Here is a 22,031-nt window from a genome sequence, read left to right as displayed (position 1 = left end):
TGCTGCTACATCGGACTGCATTGCATTAAACTTTTCGGTAACACTTTACATTAAGGTTCCCTTTATAAAGTGTTTATAAAGGTGTGCATAAATGACTAATAACTAATTTACAAATGCATTATAAATCATTGATAAGCAGTTATAAATGCATGAATAAAAAGGGTGATTTTAATGCAATACCTGCCAAATAGTGAGCCAGTTTTAACTCACATGTTATAAATGCTTAATAAATATATTTATTAATACTTATTTCACTCAAAACCAGATTCCTGATTTATTTCATGATGCAGCAAAAATAGACTTTTATAGCGAGTCTGAAGGGAGTTATTTAATTTTTTCTCATTTATATCTCATAACTTATGAACCTTAATGTAAAGTGAACAGATTTGAATAATTTATTAATGAGTTATCAACGTTAATAATCTGTGAAAGTGAACCTTAATGTAAAGTGAACACCTGTGAACCGTTTATTAATGAGTTATACAGACACTTTACATTAAGGTTCACTTTCACAGGTTATTAACGTTTATAACTCATTAATAAATGGTTCACAGGTGTTCACTTTACATTAAGGTTCACTTTCAGAGGTTATTAACATTTATAACTTACTAATAAATGGTTCACAGATGTCCACTTTACATTAAGGTTCACTTTCACAGGTTATTAACGTTTATAACTCATTAATAAATGGTTCACAGGTGTTCACTTTACATTAAGGTTCACTTTCAGAGGTTATTAACATTTATAACTTACTAATAAATGGTTCACAGATGTCCACTTTACATTAAGGTTCACTTTCACAGGTTATTAACGTTTATAACTCATTAATAAATGGTTCACAGGTGTTCACTTTACATTAAGGTTCACTTTCAGAGGTTATTAACATTTATAACTTACTAATAAATGGTTCACAGATGTCCACTTTACATTAAGGTTCACTTTCACAGGTTATTCATGTTTATAACTCATTCATAAATTATTTACATTAAGGTTCAGAGGTAACTAATATTGAAATTAAAATTTTCATTCTTGATATTTCATGAAGCCATGGTTGTGCTTTTATGATTTTTTCCGCCCCAAAATAAAGTTTGATAATTTCATCTTGATACAACAAAATATATCAGTTTCTAATCATTGCTGTGGATAGGCATCATGAAATTTTGCAGTGTATCATGGTTAAGGTACAGAGTAGATTCTGGTAAGAATCTTTGTGCAAAAAGTGACATGACTCATGAGATATAAATGAGAGAACCATAAATACACCCTTCAGAATCACTATAAAAGTCTATTTTTGCTGCATCATGAAATAAATCAAGAATCTAGTTTTGAATGAAATAAGTATTAATACATTTGGAGCTGTACAAATATATTGAGATGGTTTTTGGTACTTATACCGCAAATATATATTCTTAAGGACATCAAAACCTCAAATAAAACTGCAGAAAGGTTTACAATATGGGACCTTTAAGCATTTATAACATGAGAGTTAAAATGGCTCACTATTTGGCAGGCATTGCATTAAAATCACCCTTTTTATTCATGCATTTATAACGGCTTAACAATAATTTATAATGCATTTGTAAATGAGTTACTTTTCTCCACATTTGTTTCTGTGATTCAGCATGAACTCTAGTGCATAAGGCTACTGATAGCTTAGATCTTTATCTTATCTTTTACTGTACTTCCTCTCTGCTTCTGCACTTTCTGCTTCATGCAAATTTGTGGTTTTCACGTATTTAAATAGCAATGCAGTTGTTTAGTAGTGTTGTTTCAGGGGCTTGCTGTAAACAATCGGCCAGGTTTTGCCGATGTTTGATTTGGCCAGAGACACACTGGCTTGTGTCGACAGTTATTGGATTATGTGGTCATGAAGATAAAGATGATTATATAACCAGCATCATCCTGTTTGCATGTTTATCCTTCATGTGTACTATCTCCATCAAAATTAACCCATCATTTTATGGAATAGTGTTGTCTTTAGACCTCTGTTTCAGGCTTAGCAGTGCATACTGTGGTATGGTAGTAGTAATAACATGATTTTTTGAGTAGCAGTTGGCCTTTGGCTCTAATCTAGGAGCAGCCTCTCAAATCCTGATCCAAACCATGACCATCGTTGGAGAGAGGCACTGGCTCCAGATCAGAAAGACAGGGAGACTCCAGGGTGTGGTTTGCTGTGGGAAAGGCTGGTTGTTAAGCTCTCTGGAGGTGGAGTGCACTCTCTAGTCATCCCCTGCGTGACCCCTGAAGCACTGCTCAGGGCCCGGGAGCACTGGTACATCCTGCCGTTGGGTGTGTGAGAGCAGGGAGATGGCCACACTTTCCTGTCTACGCCAAGACTCCATCTGTGTGTGTGTGTGTGTGTGTGTTCAGGGTCCAAATTAAGGTCAGCAATCTAGCAGTTCACCTTCTCAGTCGAGGTCTTTCTGAATAATGTTTCATTGGACCAGAGCATTTTGGGTCATTTGGGTTTTTTATACTTCTAGGCTAGTGCATACCTGTCAACCCTCCCGTTTTCTCCCGTATTTTACCATTCTATCCCGCTATCATACCGTTTAAATATTTTCATGTATTTTTAATCTTTCTATTAAAAAAAATCCCACTGGGCGTATTTAATATATTTGCTACATTCGCTTCTGGTAAAACTCCCGTTATTTGTTTGGGCCAATCCTTATTATATGAATAATCACGACAACAAATTCCAAGGTTGATCTTTCTCACACGATCGACGTATGCACATTTGAACCCATTTTTCCCCCCAAACTCGGCAACCTACAACAGTGAGTGCGTTTACATGCACCTTCTTAATGCGATTATAATCCGATTTTTGCAATATTGCGATTAAGCTTTACCTCGTGTAAATGCAATACTTCGATCTAAATAATGCGATTAAGCTAATCGCAGCAAGCATAATCGTATTAACATAGGTGGCGTATGCCAATTTTAATCGAAATATACAGGCATGTAAACACCTTAATCGCAGTATTGCTGCTCTGACCAAAGTGCGCATGTGCTTGTGACATAGGCTACATGACGTGACACGCACCTGCAGTAATACGCAGATTAGAAAAGATGGCAGGGAAGAAAGCGTCGCATTAGGGGAAAACACAACTCGCTGCCACCAGTCTCTGTTTCTTACCCTCATCCAGAAACAGCGAGTAGAACGTGACGGCAGCGTAGGCAAACAAATTGCCATCACATTACTATGGCGCCGAAAAAGCATGGAATACAACCATATAAAAGTGTTTTGCATTAGACGTAAATAAATTAAAACAGCGGCCAGTTAACACACTCTGCTCTTTCTGAGTCCATCATGTGCCGTGCAGTGGGGTATGTGAATAATGGCAGTAAAAAATTAACCACAATTCTTAGTGAATAATAAGAATAATTTAAATTGCACATAAACAGGAGTGAAGAGCTTTGCTCTTGACATGTAAACATCATAATGCGATTAAGTCCTTACTCTGATTATTGGAAATAATCACATTATTTGTGCGCATGTAAATGTAGTCATTGAGTACGTTTACAAGGACAACAATACTCCGATATTAATACGAATAAGACAATACTCTGATTAAGAATCACCTTAATCCGGCTAAAGTCATAATAAAAGTAAACAGAAATCGAATTAAGACATGTGGAGTATTCCTATTTTAGTCGCATTACTGAAGTGCAGAATAGACATGTAAACACCTTAATCACATTATTACTGTCGTGTAGGACTTTTCGCCGCATTTTGTGACAGGATACACACACAGCAGTGCTCAACCGTTTGACGGCAAATAAAAGAGCTTCAACACCGCCATTGTCTGTATGCACGTACAAATAATTAAATGCACTTGAAGCTTTCATAAAATTAAAAATGAAACACCCAAAACTGTACATGGCATCATCAGGAAGACGAACTATATGTTTACACGTGAAATTCCGGAGGGGACGTTGGATGGCGTCACGTGGGGATGAAACAGAGGCGGAAGTATTAACAGTAGTGAAGTATTTTTACTTTACTCAAGTCAATTTAAAAAGTATCTGTAGTTTATCAGAGCGTTTTTCTTTGGAAAACTTTACTTGACTACATTCCAAAGCATAATGTCATACTTTTTACTGCACTTCATTTCATAAATAAAAGTTGTTGTTTGTTTTACCTTTAATACTTAAGAACATAAAAAATGTAGTTTGAATTACTTTTACTTGAGTAAATAGTAAGAGATTTCTAATGTAATTAAGTATTAAATTATATTTAATATGAAACATAGTGCAGTAAAAAGTACAATATTATGCTTTGGAATGTTGTGAAGTAAAGCTTTCTAAAGAAAAACACTCTGATAAAGTACAGACATCTGAAAAGTACTTTTACAGCAGAGTATAAATACTTCACTACTGTCCGCCTCTGGGACGTAATGACGTGTGTGCCATTAATCTAACATGAAAGGAATATTCTAAAAGCAACTCATGTAAACACCATAATCATAATATTGGCTTATTTAGAATAAGGTAAATAATTACATTACTGGTGTCCATGTAAACGTAGTCATTGATGAGTACTGCGGAAAGATAAGGATCACTGGTAGAAATGGGACGGGAGGAGAAGACTCAAATGGTGCTCCGGTGAAAAAAAATGAAATATACATGTAATATTACTGTATATTTACATGTATAATGACATATAGCTTACACATCAAAAAGCTATTTAATTGATTAAATATGAGCGCTGCAAGTTTCACTTCATTTCATAAATAAAAGTTGTTGTTTGTTTTACCTTTAATACTTAAGAACATAAAAAATGTAGTTTGAATTACTTTTACTTGAGTAAATAGTAAGAGATTTCTAATGTAATTAAGTATTAAATTATATTTAATATGAAACGTAGTGCAGTAAAAAGTACAATATTATGCTTTGGAATGTTGTGAAGTAAAGCTTTCTAAAGAAAAACACTGATAAAGTACAGACATCTGAAAAGTACTTTTACAGCAGAGTATAAATACTTCACTACTGTCCGCCTCTGGGACGTAATGACGTGTGTGCCATTAATCTAACATGAAAGGAATATTCTAAAAGCAACTCATGTAAACACCATAATCATAATATTGGCTTATTTAGAATAAGGTAAATAATTACATTACTGGTGTCCATGTAAACGTAGTCATTGATGAGTACTGCGGAAAGATAAGGATCACTGGTAGAAATGGGACGGGAGGAGAAGACTCAAATGGTGCTCCGGTGAAAAAAAATGAAATATACATGTAATATTACTGTATATTTACATGTATAATGACATATAGCTTACACATCAAAAAGCTATTTAATTGATTAAATATGAGCGCTGCAAGTTTCAAAGTCAGGTGCTGCGCTGCTTTGTTTACTGCGGTTACGGGGAAACCGCCACCTGCTGGCAGAGAATGAATTTGCATTTTTCATTAAACCCTTCTGCTCTTTGTTTAGACCAAAGCCAAAAACTTATTTTGACGCAGAAAAATTTAAATTGCACATAAACAGGAGTGAAGAGCTTTGCTCTTGACATGTAAACATCATAATGCGATTAAGTCCTTACTCTGATTATTGGAAATAATCACATTATTTGTGCGCATGTAAATGTAGTCATTGAGTACGTTTACAAGGACAACAATACTCCGATATTAATACGAATAAGACAATACTCTGATTAAGAATCACCTTAATCCGGCTAAAGTCATAATAAAAGTAAACAGAAATCGAATTAAGACATGTGGAGTATTCCTATTTTAGTCGCATTACTGAAGTGCAGAATAGACATGTAAACACCTTAATCACATTATTACTGTCGTGTAGGACTTTTCGCCGCATTTTGTGACAGGATACACACACAGCAGTGCTCAACCGTTTGACGGCAAATAAAAGAGCTTCAACACCGCCATTGTCTGTATGCACGTACAAATAATTAAATGCACTTGAAGCTTTCATAAAATTAAAAATGAAACACCCAAAACTGTACATGGCATCATCAGGAAGACGAACTATATGTTTACACGTGAAATTCCGGAGGGGACGTTGGATGGCGTCACGTGGGGATGAAACAGAGGCGGAAGTATTAACAGTAGTGAAGTATTTTTACTTTACTCAAGTCAATTTAAAAAGTATCTGTAGTTTATCAGAGCGTTTTTCTTTGGAAAACTTTACTTGACTACATTCCAAAGCATAATGTCATACTTTTTACTGCACTTCATTTCATAAATAAAAGTTGTTGTTTGTTTTACCTTTAATACTTAAGAACATAAAAAATGTAGTTTGAATTACTTTTACTTGAGTAAATAGTAAGAGATTTCTAATGTAATTAAGTATTAAATTATATTTAATATGAAACGTAGTGCAGTAAAAAGTACAATATTATGCTTTGGAATGTTGTGAAGTAAAGCTTTCTAAAGAAAAACACTGATAAAGTACAGACATCTGAAAAGTACTTTTACAGCAGAGTATAAATACTTCACTACTGTCCGCCTCTGGGACGTAATGACGTGTGTGCCATTAATCTAACATGAAAGGAATATTCTAAAAGCAACTCATGTAAACACCATAATCATAATATTGGCTTATTTAGAATAAGGTAAATAATTACATTACTGGTGTCCATGTAAACGTAGTCATTGATGAGTACTGCGGAAAGATAAGGATCACTGGTAGAAATGGGACGGGAGGAGAAGACTCAAATGGTGCTCCGGTGAAAAAAAATGAAATATACATGTAATATTACTGTATATTTACATGTATAATGACATATAGCTTACACATCAAAAAGCTATTTAATTGATTAAATATGAGCGCTGCAAGTTTCAAAGTCAGGTGCTGCGCTGCTTTGTTTACTGCGGTTACGGGGAAACCGCCACCTGCTGGCAGAGAATGAATTTGCATTTTTCATTAAACCCTTCTGCTCTTTGTTTAGACCAAAGCCAAAAACTTATTTTGATGCAGAAAACACGCAGTTGTAAATGTGAACTGGTGGATCGACAAAAAGATAATGCATTATAAAACTCTATAGATGTAGCCTACACTAAGATATATTTATGTTACTAAATGAATATAATTGTTTGATAATAATTGTTTAAATAAATATAAAAATAATATAATATAATATAAAAATTGTTACTTTTGACAAAACATGTTTGTGTGCTGTTCCTTGTGCAATATTATGACCTCAAAAAACTTTGACCATGATTTCACATTTGCATCACTTTACCAGCTGCATATGTATGGCTTTTCTGACTTGGTAAACCTGCTTGGTAGTGCACCTGGTACAGCATTGCACTTGTGTTACACAGGTCTCGTACACGAGCACTCCGTAACACGAGTCATGGCACTCAATAAAAGAGATCAAGGACTTGAAGACGCAAGCTAAAATGTCATGGTTGCTTCAGAAAATGTGTTTGACGTTGAAAATCTGACGTTGGCTTTTGTTAACACTATCAGTTAGCTTTAGAGTAGAGTTCAGAGTAGGTGGTATTTTTAAACGTTATTTTCAAACTGTGATTTAACTAATTTTTAATTCATAATTTATATGAATTAATCTTTTGGCGCCACTCAATGGACTTTTCACCGGATATTTCACATTTCGCTTCATGTGGAAGAACACTCGTTTAAAAAATCTGTTGTTATTTGCAATTATGAGATTAAACCATATTAAGCATTAACCAGCATTTACTTAAAATGTATCTTTAAAGATATTACTTGAAGAGTTCTATTTATTTTTAAGACTCTAGGTGATGCCAGTTAATAATGGAGAGTAGTTTCAGAAGTGGATCATTCATTTTGCTGAAATATTATACTTTTTTTTTTCTTATGAAAAACTGACAGATGAATCATGCAATAAGACCAAAGGTGTGTATTATATCCTTCATGTTCTTTTCAGATTTACTTTCCTGTTGTTTTGCTTCCCAGAGTCTAGTGATGGCTGTATGAAAATAATGATAGTACTTTTGCAATTAACCTCTTATTTTCCATTTGGATTCTTTTAATTTGTTCCTCTGATCTAATGAAAACCCACTAGAGAGACATTAATGAAGCTTTAATCTTGTGTTGTTTCACAAAGTAAACAGACTGTTCAGAAACGCAACTATTATTTAATATAGTGAAGTCATTTCTTCTTCTGTAGAAAAATTAATCAAAATAAACTGTCAGGAGTGTCTCTTCAGTTTATATATCAGTCAGACAGAGAATCTTGGTGTGTGAGAATTCATTGCATTTATTCATGCTTATCTGCCGTCTCTGAGCCTCCAAACATTAGGAATGTAATATTTCTCACAGAAGACGTTTGAAGTGTGTTATCAAGTTGAAATTTTGTTTACAAACAGTTCTCATAAGATTATAAAAAACGCATGAAGTATTAACTGTGATTCTTCAATGTTAATTATGTTTTTGAGCTATTAAATTACATTTAAACAGAGTATGAAGGTTACACTCTAAAAAATGCTGGGTTGTTTCAACCCAACTTTGGGTCAAATATGGACTAACCCAACTTTTGGGTTAAAAATTTAATTTAAAAATGTAACCCAATAGTTGGGTTAGTCCATATTTGCCCCGAAGCTGGGTTGAAACAACCCAGCATTTTTTAGAGTGTAAGAGAGTAAATAGGGTCAATGTTGATTTCTAGGGACTGGTCTGTCCTGTCTGTCATGTCATCCTTTCCTCTTTTCAAACCAGCTATACTTTATCCATCTACATCTATTCCTCAGCATTGTACACTGTAAACAATGCTGGGTTAAATACAACCCAGTGCTGGGTAAAATAGGGACAAACCCAGCAATTGGGCTGTTTTGACCCAGCGGTTGGGTTAAATGATTAACCCAACCGTCTGGGTAGTAACCCAACCGCTGGGTCAAAACAGCCCAATTGCTGAGTTTGTCCCTATTTTTTAGAGTGTACCCTGCTGTCTTTACCCTCCATGTACAATTGCATACCTTCTCTTTCTTTTTTATTTCTCTGTGTTCCCATTATTCCTCCATGTTCCCATCGTTTGGTTGTTTAACATTCTACCCAACCGCTGGGTCAAAACAACCCAATTGCTGAGTTTGTCCCTATTTTTTAGAGTGTACCCTGCTGTCTTTACCCTCCATGTACAATTGCATACCTTCTCTTTCTTTTTTATTTCTCTGTGTTCCCATTATTCCTCCATGTTCCCATCGTTTGGTTGTTTAACATTCTGCCAGCTCTGCACTGCAGTACCTGAGACCTGGCATGAAAATGGCAGGAGAGAGAGAGAGAGAGAGAGAGAGAGAGAAGACGAGGTTTGGCTTTGCCCGCTGCAATCTCTCCTTCTTTTTGTTAGCAGCTTGTCGACTGTGAAGAACTCAATTCCTCTTCCTCTCAATCACATCCTCCTGTAGTAAATTTACAGATTACAGTTTAGATCACTTACAGATCGCTCATTATCAGCTCATTCTTTTACTCACAGACTGCATTTTGTTTTGTTTGCAGTCTATGTAAATGCAGGCTATTAATTAACTTTTTTTAAACGTTTCAGAGCCTTAAAGGGTTAGTTCACCCAAAAATGAAAATTAGGCTGTGTTTTACTCACCCCCGATGCATCCTAGGTGTATATGACTTTCTTCTTTCAGACGAATCCAGTCGGAGTTATATTAAAAATTGTCTTTGATCTTTCAAGCTCTATCGTTCTACTCAGTGGGTGTTGCAGTGCATCAGTCCAAAAGACGTGAAATAAAAAGCACCCTTCCACAAAAAAAGTGTCTCACACGGCTCCGGGGGGTGAACAAAGGCCTCGAATGTAGCGAATCAATGCGTTTTTGTAAGAAAAATATCCATATTCAAAACGTAATAATCACTTGAATCTAGCAATGTTTTTATTTTTGGCTGAACTAACCCTTAAGCTCTCAAACAAGATAAATGCTCCTGAGAAGAGAAATTGTATAGGATATTAAGATTTGTTTTCAGAAAATATTTAGCATATTAAACGTTATTATTCTTGTTTTTCCTTTACAAAATATATATTTTTTATGTTAGAACAAGTAAAATGTCATTGGTAAGAAATTGAAGAATAAAAAATAAAAATTACAATATACATAATTGTGTAGCACTTGAAGCTGCATTTAATGTATGAATGGTGCTGTGAATAAAAATATTTTTTTATTATTTAAAATTTCACACACTCTTATTATTCTTTGAATGGAAGTGATATAATCTTATGCATCATTTTTTAAAGTAAATCTATCTTGTTTTTTTATCGTGTTAATATATTTGTACTGGACAACTGTACAAAATGTTTAAGAAAATGTTTTTTTGCAGTGTAAGGTTTCTGTGCACACACCTGTGTGAAAGCTTAGACAACAGGAGGGAAGCTATTTGTCATGGTTGCACAGGCTGAAATTCACAGGAAGACAGGAAGTAAGCAGTTAATAGATGACGATATGCTGTGAAGAACAGCTCTTCAGTGGAGTGTGATGTTCGGACGGCTCCCTGCAATGATTCCTGTGGTGCATTTCCACTGTCGCTCTGAGAAAAGCTGTATGTATTTGCATAATTTGCTTGTTATATGCACAGTCCTACATTTTCCTTTCAAATGTGTGTTGGTCAACAGTTTGTGTTTCTTAAAGAAAGAATAATGGTCTGGCACTCAAGTTAAAGTGTATTTGAGATTAAACCTGTAAATTTTCATCCTGTTTCAAAGAAAAAGAGTACAATATCACTGCAAACCCATCAAAACTCTTTGCACTCTCCCCACTGTCTTTTGTCTTCCTTCCTTCCTTCCTTCTGTTTTTCCTCCATTCTTCTTCCTCTCATGGTCTGCGTGCAGGGAGTGAGGTAACCTTGATGCCCAAATCGGTGACGTCATTTGGGCTCCCTGAGGAATATACTCTCTCTCTCTTTCTCAGAACCACACAAAGACACACACACACTGAGTGTTGTTCTGTTTAATCGATGACACACACAAACCAATGGAAAAGAGAACGTGCTTTCTCTAAGCAGTTGCCTTTTTGTACCGTTTTAACCTGAATGGCTACATTCACACTGCTGTTGAACATGGCTCAAATGTAATGTTTTCTAGTGTGAACAGCAAAAATCATACTGAATCTGATATTTCCAATTCAATTTTGGGCCGCTTTCATATGTGGAAAATAATTTTAATATGCTAGAGCTTCTAGCATATTTGAAAATGTTTCTGTTGATCTAATTGAATATAAAACATTCAGACTCAAACTATAAACTGAACCATTTACATTAACTTCAAAATGTTTTGTTTAATTCTAGATATTCTAGTAAGCATTCTAGCTTCTGCATTTTGGATCAGTTGAACTTGCGTGACATCCACGCAGTAATTGCAATAATCTAGTCTTGAGGTCATGAATGCATGAATTTGTCTTTTGACATTGATGTAATTTAGATATATTTCTAATATGGAGAAATGCTGTTTTACAAATGTAAGAAATGTGGCTTGGAATACTGTCAAATAGTACACCCAGGTTCTTAACTGAAGACCAAGGCCTTGCCAGAACATCCATCAAGAAACACATTGAGTTCTAGGTTATTATGTTTGGAGGTTTTTGGTTCAGTATAAGACCTCAGTTTTTTTCTGACTTAAGCAATAGTTAATAGTTTATTTTTAATATGCAGTTCATTCATTTAGAGAATTTGTAGGTTTTGTCTGACCTCGAGGGAATATAGAACTGATTATATTATAAATAAAGCGGTCCTAGTATTAAGCCTTGCAACACACCATGAAACTTTTGATTTATATGACACCTTTACATTTCTTGCTACAAAGTGATAACAGTCAGATAAATAAGATGTAAACTATATGCCAATGCCATTCCACTAATTCCAACATAATTTTCAAGCCTATTTAAGACAATGTTGTGGTCAGTAGTATCAGCATGAAGCACCAGTAATACTAAGAGTATTGCAACCATGATCATGATAAAAGCCCTCTGATGAGTGCAGTTTCAGTGCTATGATATGGTCTAAACCCTGAATGAAATTCCTCTTAGTCATTTCTCTCCAAAAGTCTTAGTATTTGATTTTTCACAATTTCACTAGCAACACCTGAGCTGCATGAACTTCATAAGTTTGTGTGAATCCTGATGATTATGTTTGTACAAAAGTGTTCACATGATCAGTGTCATAAATGTGCTTAAAATAGTAAATATTACATTATGCATTTTGTAGATGCTTGTATCTTAAACAGCTTAAACTGTGTTTAAGGTATATGGTTTATCAGTTCATATGTTCCCTAAAAATCAATCCAATGACCTTGGTCTTGCTAGCACAATGCTCTACTGTTTAAGCTGCGGGAGCATTAACATAATCTACATTGTACATTCCTTTGCATTTAAAAAAAATAGGTCTCAGAATTTATGAATTGATTTGATTGTTGTTTTCCTGTGCATTCATCTGCTCTCATTCTTCCCTCCCGCCAGTCTGAAAGTGTTCTGCTCACTGTTTATGGTCTCTCTGTGGTGGAGAGAAGAGAAAAGGAAATGAGAAGGCAGTGTCTTTCGTTTCTTTGTGGCATGTGAGAAACGTACAGTACTTGTTCTTGGTTCTGTGTGATACGGCGTGTTGAATGAGGGATTGATTTACTGTTTCATTTTCCTGCTGTCTGGGAGCAAACACTGTTGCTGACTTAACGGAGATAGTGAGAATATATGCACAACAATGTGTTTTCTACGGGCTGTTTCAATATGTTTATGGTTTCTGCCATTATTGCTCAGACAGTTTAGTCTTAGTACAAATAGCATATTGCTTTCACTTTGTGTGGGTAGCATTTATCACTATTTGCACTTAATGTAAACGAGATGCTATTTGTACATTTAGTGTAAACAATATCAGCATTTACGTCCTCTTGCGTCTAGTCTAAATAGCATTTGGGTCAATGAGGCCACAAAAACGTCTAGTTTAAAAGAAAATATAGATTAAAAAATGTGTCAAGTTCATAGAAATGTTATATCTGTCAATGTTTATGTAGTTTTCTACTCTGAAAAAAAATGGTGTAGAAACAAATTTAACTCTGAAAATACTAGTAAATTTCACAAATTACAAAAAAAACATGTTGGATTAAATGTGAAATTTTGAAGTAGAAAGACTGAAATAGTATTTTCATGTAAAAAAAAAATCAATCAGCAATCTTAATTTTTACATTGAACCCACACACTTTAAAAAAAAAATTTTTATACAATGTGCAGATATTTTGGTGTAATAATGCTAAAATGTCAAGTGGTGTAACCATGAAGTAAAAACTTCCAAAAAGTATTCAAACATAATATTTAAAGTAATATATTTAAATATAATGACATTTAGAGTCATGAAGAGTAAAAAAATTAAATAAAAAATTATATATATATATATTAGTGCTGTCAAATGATTAATTGCAATTAATCACATCCAAAATAAAAGTTTTTGTTTACACAAAATATGTGTGCGTACTGTGTATATTTATATGTATATATAAATACACACACATGCATGTATATATTTTAAAAATATGTACATGTATAACTCCATTTTTAACAATTTTCAAAAATCATGTTTTTTCATTGTGCATTTCAATTAATCTCAATCAAACTGCAGTTGGGATATTTTGATTAGGTAAAAAAAAAAAACTAGCTAACTAACACAATAAAACACAATAAAAACATGATAACAATAAAAATGAACATTTGTACATTGAACATTTTTAAAAATGGAGTTATCTGTTTTTACAAATAAACTTCATATATATCTATATATAATTTATATTATATATAAATATAAGTATTTTATATTTAAACAAAATTATCGGTTATCGGTATTGGCCAAAATTTTCATATCGGTGCATCCCTAACGGCAAACCTCTTACGGCATCATTTTTTAAATGAATTTCAGCATTGTAATAAGACTTTTTTATCTTTATATAAATGTTCCCTTTAAACCACATGTAAAAAAAAATACTTTTAATTAAGAAATTGAAAACAAATTTATCATAGAAGATGTGTTCAAGTCATTTTCTGTATGAAGTGCATTTTTGTATGTATTTTTTAGGCTAATAGCTCCAGACATGTCACCCATCTATCTTAATTTAGGAGTCTCAGTTTGCTCTCAATTTAATTTCCTTTTTAGAGAAACAGTTGAGATATTACAATTAGTTCTCATTTGTAGTTTTTCATTCATAAGTGAAGGAACTTTCTTTTCAGCCTAACATTTCCCTTTGTTTGTAGTTGTAGTCAATGCTTATGTTTAGGACTTGTGGCTCCAAGACCTCCAAACGATGTTGATCAGTCCTGCTAAGCAGAAACAGTCACTGTTTGGATGCAGTAAAGTGTCTGAGGATATGTCTGAGAGATAATTAGTGGTTTGCTCTGTCTGCATAACAGGTGTCCGCGTGAGTGTTTGTGTGTGCATGTGCGAGTTATTGAGCGGGTCTCGCTGTCGGAGTGCGGAGAGAGGTCATGAATTGAAGAAAAGAGGAAAAGGAGATTGCTGAACCCTGACTTCCGTTTTGTGTCACCACTGAGAGCTCGGCCAGCAGTTTCTCTCACTCTCTCTCCCATTCGCTCTCACACCCTTGTTTCGCCCGCTCACCCTTTCACATTCACTCTCTATTTGTAGCATTACAGTCACTTTACACAAAGGAAGGAACTAAACTAAATGAGGTAAATTAGAACTTAAAGCATGTAATATTTTTGGTAAAACACTTGCTTCTATTCCAGTGTAATGTGTAGCGACTGAAAGCTATCGGTAGCTTGACTTCCTGAACAAGACTGTGATTCTGTGGCGCTTCCAAAACATTTCTCTGTTTTTTGAGCGGTCTGAGTTTGTGGTGGGTCTCATCTGTTGATTGACCAAAGGGTTTGTTTTTAGCATTTCTTAAAAACTTAAATATAATTTAATGCGTAAACAATTGTTTTATTTAAAGGGGTCATATGATGTTGCTAAAAAGAACATTATTTTGTGTATTTGGTGTAATGAAATGTGTTTATGCGGTTTAAGGTTCAAAAAACATTATTTTTCCACATACTGTACATGATTGTTTCTCCTCTATGCCCCGCCTTTCTGAAATGCATCGATTTTTACAAAGCTCATCGGTCTAAAAAGCGTGGTGTGCTCTGATTGGCCAGCTATCCAGTGCGTTGTGATTGGCCGAATACCTCAAGCGAAATGTTACGCCCCTCACCATACTGTGATGCCGTGTCCTGGCGCGACGAGATAAAACCAATAAAACCCATTATAAACGAGGCATTTGTTGCATCCAGTGGGAACATAATTACTGATTATAATAACTTATACTGTCTTTTTACGTGTTGCGTTGCATCGTGCCGCGTAAACATAAAACCATGTCTGCATTTGTGATCGGAGAAATGACAAACAACAAGCGCTACTCTACACTGCCCAAAACTCGCGTTTGAATCATCAGTGGCAAATCCTTTAAATATGAAAACGTACTTACAGACTGTGAGTCAGAAGCGCCAGACTGTCCTTGCAAAGTTGGAATTGCCCCACTTTGTAGAAACAACTTTTTGTAGGCTACTCTCCCAGGTTCAGGAAACTTTCCTCCGTAAAATGCGCTGCACACATCTGAATATTTGGGTTAAACTGTTCTGGAACAGTGTGGTAAATACAACTTAACAACTGATTTCTAGTTGTGTCCTCTACATCTTCACGACATAGCGGCAGCAACAATACTACAGCGAGAATAAAAGCTATGCCTTCTTTCTTTGCGTGAACATTTGGGCGGCGTTATGCAAATCTTCCCACATAGTGAGGTAGATATGTGGGGGCGTGTTAGAACGAGCCGTTTTAGGAGGGCGTGGACAAGTCTTAACTTTTATAAAGAATATCTCTTTGGGTTTGAGCCTTTAATCTTGCAACTTTACAGACCTTCTTTATGCACCAAGAGCTTGTAACACTCCAAAGAGAAAGGAAAACTTGAAATCGCATCATATGCACCTTTAACAGAATAACAACTGAATCACCACATCTTAAAGCCATTCATCAAAAGATGAAGCAGAAAGAGCAGCAAACACACCGTATCAGTGAGAACGTTCTTGAAGCACGGTTCTTCTCCATTCGCCCCACACCAGTCGATTTTTGGCTTTAATAAAAGAGATTCTGATAGAGTGTACAGTAGCTGAAAATAAACTTGTGAAAACACTCAAGGCTACATTTGGGCTTTTATTACAGAGACAGTGAGAATATATGCACAAGTAAAGCTTCATGTGGAACACTTGCAACACAAACGGTTGCGGTGAGTTTTGCACAGGCAGGCACCATCAAAATGTTTGTATCTAAAAATCTATTTTCTTTTGTGATTGTACTTGGCATCATTAGTGGCCTAGAAATCAGGCATACATGCTTAATGGTATAGTTCACCCAAAAATGAAAATTCTGTCCCATACTGAAAAAAACTAAAACAAAACAACAATATATTTAGTTTCAAAGTTTATACCAAAATACTAAATACAAATGTGGATGGAATAGCCTATTACGAGATCAAAACTAGATTTATAATGATTCCTTAATGTTTACTTTTTTGCAATATATTGTAAAACTGTAATTTTTTTGGAATATTGTAAAGTATGTTGCTTACTGGTTTTTATTAAAGGTCCCATGACATGCTTCTTTTTAGATGCTTTTATATAGGCCTAAGTGGTCCCTAGTACTGTATCTGAAGTCTCTTTCCTGAAATTCAGCCTTGGTGCAGAATTTCAGCCACTACGAGCCAGTCCCACAATGAGCTTTCCTTAGGACGTGCCATTTCTGTGTCAGTAGCTTTAAATCCTAATGGGGAGGAGAGCGGCGGGGCAACTGCAATGCTTCGCTCTTTGCAAGCCATGATGTCTCTCGAGGAAAAAAAAATATTGCGCTCGCCTCGCACTGTAGTAGCTCATTTTCTCATGGGTGGGCCAAATTCTCTGGGCGGGCAAAGCAGAGAAAGGGGAGGTAACCTTTCCCCGTATGACGACATAAAGGGAAGATTCCAGATTGGGCCATCTGAGCTTTCATTTTCTCAAAGGCGAAGCAGGATACCCAGGGCTCGGTTTACACCTATCGCCATTTCTAGCCACTGGGGGACCGTAGGCAGGCTAGGGGAACTCATATTAATGTTAAAAAACCTCATAAAGTGACATTTTCATGCCATGGGACCTTTAAAATGTGTTATATGTGTTAGAGACAACAAATAAGGGTTTTCTTCATGTTTGACGGGAATGTATTGTCTTGGATTTAAATATATGGAAGGAAAAATTTCCTTTAAGCCTTTAAAAATCTATTTTTTTTTTTTTTTAGAATCTATTTTTGTATATTTAAAAAAATACACTAAACATATATTATTAGAAAATAATTATATGTTTACATATGAACTTATTAACATATTTGAGCAAAAATACTTTGTTGGCCAGTTTTTTGTACCTTTTGAAATATATTTGGAAAAAAAAATCATTATGAAAAAACAATCATGTCTTTTCAAAACAACTTGGACTACTTTTACAATGTCTTTATAAACTCCTTGCAGCTTGAAAGTTATGGAGGATTGAACTTTCAGTGGAAGGACAGAAATCTCTCAGATTTGATTCAAGTATATGTTTCAAAGATGAACGAAAGTCGTATGGATTTGGAAGGACATGAAGGTGACTAAATGATGACAGAGATTTCATTTTTGTGTGAACCCAAAGTTCATAGAGTTGTTAAAGAGCCATAAAAAGACTGCATGAAGTTAACAGTTGAGCAGAAAGGCATTGGGTTGATGATTTCGGTGAGTTCAGGTCTCTGTAGAGCGCTGGCCTAATTACAGATCTGGTGGCATCCAATTTATCAGCGCTTTCCCAGCTGCTCAATATCCCCTTTCAGTGAGCCAATGTTTTTCCGTGCGTAAGTGTGTTTTGTTTGTGTAATCCACACCCTGCGAGGAATTCCACTTCCTCAAATGATCAGGCTAGGTCACTTAGGCCCTGACATTTGCTGTTAAGATTTTACAGATTGTGTGTGTGTGTCTTCACACCTCAAAGCCTCGATCAAACTGGAAAATGCTCTCACTTCCTCTGAAAAACAACAGCGCAGTTAATGGGAGATTTTTTTCTTTTCTTTTCTTTTTTCCTTTTTTTTTTTTTGTAGATATGAGCCAACTGGCAAGTCGTTTTTGCATGTTTTAAGCATAACACTCACTAAACTTGATTCTATGAGAACTAGATTCATGCTAAAATGTAGAAACAAAAAAGTTTCTCTGTAAACAAATTAAAATATATCATGCACATTTCTTTTCCAGTAAATGTAAATCTTGTTTTAAGGCTGTTTAGATGTTTTCCAGTTAAAATTAGACAAAAAAAAGTATTAAGAAATGTAATATTTAATAAATAAAAATATATTTTTTCAAATAAAACTGAAATTGTGATATAGCTTAGAGAAACTCTACAGGCTTCCTGCAGTTTTCCATCAGAATAAAAGTTTGATGGCTTAACATTTGAAAATGAAGAATTTAAGACAGCCTTAAATATTAGTATTGTAATTTTACAATTGTAATATAAAATCTAATTATTAGTAGTAGTGTTATTTTTCTTAAATACTTGATTTTTTTGCAGTGAAGTAGTACAATGTAGTATTTCTTATTTTGTGTGTATTTTTTTAAGCAATTTTTATATTTTCATTCAACATAATAATAATAATTATTATTATTATTAATATGATTTTATAGCCATATTGATACATAAAAACACACCAAATTGTGCAGCCCTATAAACAAGCACAGTAAATCTGGATTTTTGCGTTTTAACACAATTTTTATCGAAAAATATCATTTAGGTTTTTTCCCAGAATTAAACAGCCCTGCGTGAAGAATATTTGTAGTAATCACTCATCTGTAAATGCATTCATATTTTAGCATGTCAGACAATGTAGATTGTGTATGTAATTATGTACGTGTGTGTGTGATTATTTGTTCTTGGACCTCACCCACGTCTGCCGGCGACAGACTGTCTGAGCACCTTCGTTTGGGGGGCTGCAGACGGATGCCTCGCACTGTTTCCCACCCTCTCTCTTCAGTATTCCTCTCGTTTGGATGGAGTAATGCTCATGCTGGCTGTGTAAAGCAGGCTTTGTTAGCTCATCTTTCCCTCGGATGGTCTCTGAGGGCCGACAGGGACGTGTGGGGCAGCGCTAGTCACTTAATAACCGTTCAGAGTGTGTGTGTGCGTGTTGCACAGCTGGCTCTCTCTCACTCCCTCTTCAAGGTGGCTTTGGCTTGGGTGGGCTTCTCGGGGCAGGAGTGTGAGGGTATTTCTAGCTCTCAGGGGCAGAGGTTGGGCTATGCCAGCCTTCCCCCAGCGAGCTGTTTCCTTTCGAAAACACTCCTCAGGAAACCACTTCAAACAATCACATTCCGCACAGAGAAAGTGCCGCACCACTCCTGGAACTTGGGAAAACCTCTCCCTTCCCCTCGCAAGCGCTGGCCTAATTACAGATCTGGTGGCATCCAATTTATCAGCGCTTTCCCAGCTGCTCAATATCCCCTTTCAGTGAGCCAATGTTTTTCCGTGCGTAAGTGTGTTTTGTTTGTGTAATCCACACCCTGCGAGGAATTCCACTTCCTCAAATGATCAGGCTAGGTCACTTAGGCCCTGACATTTGCTGTTAAGATTTTACAGATTGTGTGTGTGTGTCTTCACACCTCAAAGCCTCGATCAAACTGGAAAATGCTCTCACTTCCTCTGAAAAACAACAGCGCAGTTAATGGGAGATTTTTTTCTTTTCTTTCCTTTTTTCCTTTTTTTTTTTGTAGATATGAGCCAACTGGCAAGTCGTTTTTGCATGTTTTAAGCATAACACTCACTAAACTTGGTTAGATTCATGCTAAAATGTAGAAACAAAAAAGTTTCTCTGTAAACAAATTAAAATATATCATGCACATTTCTTTTCCAGTAAATGTAAATCTTGTTTTAAGGCTGTTTAGATGTTTTCCAGTTAAAATTAGACAAAAAAAAGTATTAAGAAATGTAATATTTAATAAATAAAAATATATTTTTTCAAATAAAACTGAAATTGTGATATAGCTTAGAGAAACTCTACAGGCTTCCTGCAGTTTTCCATCAGAATAAAAGTTTGATGGCTTAACATTTGAAAATGAAGAATTTAAGACAGCCTTAAATATTAGTATTGTAATTTTACAATTGTAATATAAAATCTAATTATTAGTAGTAGTGTTATTTTTCTTAAATACTTGATTTTTTTGCAGTGAAGTAGTACAATGTAGTATTTCTTATTTTGTGTGTATTTTTTTAAGCAATTTTTATATTTTCATTCAACATAATAATAATAATTATTATTATTATTAATATGATTTTATAGCCATATTGATACATAAAAACACACCAAATTGTGCAGCCCTATAAACAAAATCTGGAAATCTGGATTTTTGCGTTTTAACACAATTTTTATCGAAAAATATCATTTAGGTTTTTTCCCAGAATTAAACGTGAAGAATTGAAGAATATTTGTAGTAATCACTCATCTGTAAATGCATTCATATTTTAGCATGTCAGACAATGTAGATTGTGTATGTAATTATGTACGTGTGTGTGTGATTATTTGTTCTTGGACCTCACCCACGTCTGCCGGCGACAGACTGTCTGAGCACCTTCGTTTGGGGGGCTGCAGACGGATGCCTCGCGCTGTTTCCCACCCTCTCTCTTCAGTATTCCTCTCGTTTGGATGGAGTAATGCTCATGCTGGCTGTGTAAAGCAGGCTTTGTTAGCTCATCTTTCCCTCGGATGGTCTCTGAGGGCCGACAGGGACGTGTGGGGCAGCGCTAGTCACTTAATAACCGTTCAGAGTGTGTGTGTGCGTGTTGCACAGCTGGCTCTCTCTCACTCCCTCTTCAAGGTGGCTTTGGCTTGGGTGGGCTTCTCGGGGCAGGAGTGTGAGGGTATTTCTAGCTCTCAGGGGCAGAGGTTGGGCTATGCCAGCCTTCCCCCAGCGAGCTGTTTCCTTTCGAAAACACTCCTCAGGAAACCACTTCAAACAATCACATTCCGCACAGAGAAAGTGCCGCACCACTCCTGGAACTTGGGAAAACCTCTCCCTTCCCCTCGCAAGGCTGCTCTTTTTCTCCGTCTCGCCGCATGTTTCTCGCTGGCCTTTAACTAGGCCTGGGCGATAAAAACGGTATCGATATTTATCGACGGTACACCTTCTTCGAATTGTTTGATATAGCGCACGATACAGACACGTGCTATGAGTGACGCAGACAGCACACACAAACACGAACACATGCTAAAATGAGGGCTGTGCCTGCCTGTGATGAGGAGATTGTAAATAAAGAATGAATATTAGTCGAATTTAAAATAAACATTTGCATTTGAATGTTAGGTGTGCGTCAGGGAGCGTCATCAGTGGCGCGTGAGATGCGGTGATGATGTAAGTGACGTTGTTGCATTTTAATGGTTTGTTATTCTAGCCCGCGAGACGCGCCGCTGTTGCGTTATTCATTCAAAATATTAGAGAAATATAGAAGCTCAATGCGGAGACGAAGATCTTGAATGGGTTAAAACCGAAACCAAGCCATTCACAGAGAACGCATATTCAGTGCATTTTTTAGACGGACAAATATGACTGCTGCACTCGCGTCTCACACAAGAGATGTATAGAAAGCCATGCAAAGTTAAAACAGTTTTAACTTTTAGAAAACACGTCACGAATTTGTGGAGGTTTATTCCTTTTCACTGCGTCTCATATGTTTTTAAATGCAGTCTGTGTGATGGGCGATTCGGCTCTTTGGATTAAGCAATGCATAAATACATGGTGCTGTTTTGTTCATAATTGTTTATGCAATTTACGAAATTATATTAGATTTTTATGAGTTAATTTAGAAGTAATGCACATTTTTATAGAGTTACTTCCTTACGTTGACAATTTAAATGCACTGCATTATTTTGCTCATTGCGCCCTCCTGTGGCCTCGGGAGACAATTAGACCTATACAATAAAGACCTATTTAATCTGCATATAAAACATTAGAAATTAGATATTTGTTTAATTTTTATTGTGTTTGATTGTTAAAATAAAAAATATTTGTTGTTTGTCTCAATAAA

At 35.5% G+C, this 22,031-nt stretch overlaps 1 protein-coding gene across 2 annotated transcripts in view; it reads left to right on the top strand.

The window, feature by feature from the left end:
- LOC107563005 (endothelin-converting enzyme 2-like) overlaps nt 1-22,031 on the top strand; it is a 75,017-nt gene that overhangs the window by 3,991 nt on the left and 48,995 nt on the right. The window contains exon 1 of one of the 2 annotated variants that reach the window (XM_016247776.1): nt 12,505-12,613. The exons of the other annotated variant lie outside the window; for it this stretch is intronic. The gene's annotated coding sequence lies outside the window, so the exon portion shown is untranslated. Of the gene's footprint in view, nt 1-12,504; nt 12,614-22,031 lie in introns of those variants that run through there. 2 annotated transcript variants of the gene reach the window in all.

Source organism: Sinocyclocheilus grahami, unplaced genomic scaffold (genome assembly GCF_001515645.1).
Source record: "Sinocyclocheilus grahami isolate Dianchi unplaced genomic scaffold, SAMN03320097.WGS_v1.1 scaffold853.1, whole genome shotgun sequence".
NCBI classification, from domain to species: Eukaryota; Metazoa; Chordata; class Actinopteri; order Cypriniformes; family Cyprinidae; genus Sinocyclocheilus; species Sinocyclocheilus grahami.
This window is presented reverse-complemented; position numbering and strand designations above follow the sequence as displayed.